This window comes from Carassius gibelio, chromosome B5 (genome assembly GCF_023724105.1).
Source record: "Carassius gibelio isolate Cgi1373 ecotype wild population from Czech Republic chromosome B5, carGib1.2-hapl.c, whole genome shotgun sequence".
NCBI lineage: Eukaryota > Metazoa > Chordata > Actinopteri > Cypriniformes > Cyprinidae > Carassius > Carassius gibelio.
Genome location: NC_068400.1, coordinates 5417449 through 5419695, shown reverse-complemented (window position 1 = coordinate 5419695; position 2247 = coordinate 5417449).

The following is a 2247-nucleotide window of genomic DNA, read 5'->3' as shown; positions in this document are numbered from 1 at the left end:
ATTGCAAGCCTAAAGAAAAGTTTGACTATTTGGAAACGCCCTGTATGGGGTATATAATGAGATGCAACCTAGCATTCGAGAGATCCCTTGCAAGGGGGCTCGACTTTGTTTTGCTTGAAATAAAGTCTTTTCTTCTGAGAGAAAAATCCCTGACTGAGTTTGATTCTTCTGAGAGCCGGCAAAAGACACCACAGATTCAGCTACAATCCTAGCCTAATCTGTTAGTTATCTGATAACATCCCTTAAATCTACTAATTTAATGAGTAATAATCTACTAGAAGGTTTTAACTTACAATTTATTGTTATTAAGATGTACTGATAATATACAATCATATTATTTAAACGTCTTACCTTTTAAAAGTGCGTCGCAAACGGTTTGTTCTGCTGCATCTCTACGACCCGGCATCGGTTTGCTGCTACTTCCGGGAACTATTGAGAGGCTCCACTAGCCGCCATTGCTGTAAAAAAAGCGTTCCATTCGAGTCAATGGAGTTGTCGCAACTGTCTCTCTATATGGCTCTGCCTATACCTACCATTGTATGAATGACAGACTACAACGGTTTGACTTAAAAATCTCCAAATTGGATCTAATGAAGAAAAACAGTCACCTACATCTCGGATGCCCTTGGGGTAAGCTGATAAACACCACATTTTTATTTTAAAGTGAACTAAAGTTAAAAACTGAAACCCAGTTAGTTGTTCAGTTGTAATCATGTACTCACAGTAAGATTGTTACAAACATATAAAACTACATTTCTAGAAACCTACATTGTTGGTTATCTTTTCAGTTTTTCTATAGAAAAAGATGCCTTCAAAGTGAATGGCAGCTGAGGCTGACAGTCCCTAATATTCTGCCTAAATTTTCTCTTTTTTTTTTCTTCTTTACTGTATTGAAGGCATTCTTAAAAATTAGAGGCCATAAAAGGTCCATTTTCAAATGTCAATTAATTATCAGTGAGTCTCAAATCACATGGTTTGTTTTCATTTAAGAACATGTGTTCCTTCATTCATTCATTTATTTATTTGTCTGTTTATTTATTTATTTAAATCATGAAAGACATGACATTGTGTGGCATGGTCAGGGACTACATAATTTTATCACTGTTTTTTCTACACCAAGTTATCCAGAATAAATGACAAATCATAGAATAAATATCCAGAATAAATAATAAATTATTCTTTAAAGAGCCACACAGATGGGAAATCAAAAATTACCTGTATTACAGTGTATGATGTAGCTGTCCATCAGTGTAAACAATGTGCAAAGTAATTAAACCAAAAAGTACACGATTTATAAAGTTATTGGCTTCTAAAGTAAGGAGTCGACTCTGAATCGCTGAAACGAGTCGTTATAGATTTTTTTTTTTTTTTATTGTGCAAAAATTATAAAAAAAAATGTACAAACATATACATCTCACAACAAGTACAAAAACAAATAAACATTAGAAAGAATATGTTAAATAAAACAATTCATGCCAGGGGTAAAATTACAACAATTTAAAGTAACAAAAAGCTTCATAGGTCTTTCTTGCTTTTTTGTTCTTAATTGTATCCAATGTAGTACCATATTGTTTAATCTCTTTTATAAAATGTTCAAAGTTTGGCTTAGCTTTAGACCATTTTTTCACATGAATGTGATATTTTCCAAGCAAAATTAAAAGTTGTGTAAGTGTCAGGATTCCACCACCATCATCATCACTCCCTCCACCCACTCGCTCGTCATCCCCTGAATATTAATTGTCATCACCTGCATCTCTTCATCCTCATCACCGTCACCTGCTATCCTTCATCACTGCTCACCCTTATATACCCACTCTCAACCTTCAGTCTCCGTCTGATCTCGTCATTACATGGCTTACAGACTCTATCTCAACACTCGCCTGAGAATCCGCGAATCTTCTGGGAACCCTCAAAGATCGGCCAATCTTCTTCTGCCTTCAGTCCTCCTTCGGTGATTCCACTTCCACTTACTGTGATCAGAGATCGTTCCGTTGTATTGATATTGGTCCATATTCGCTCTCACTCTGATATTCCCGTCTGGTTCGGAGCATTCTGCTAATAAAACTCACATACGGTCCATCCTGTCTGCCTCCTGTCTCGTTTGTGACAGAAGATCAGACCAATGATGCAGAATCCTACGGAGCCTGGGGGAAATCCATCTCAAGACCCGTTTGCCGAACTAGTGCGAGCAGTGCGCCAGTCAATCTTCTCTTCTTTACCGGACAATCCTTCCGCCATCCCTGAAAC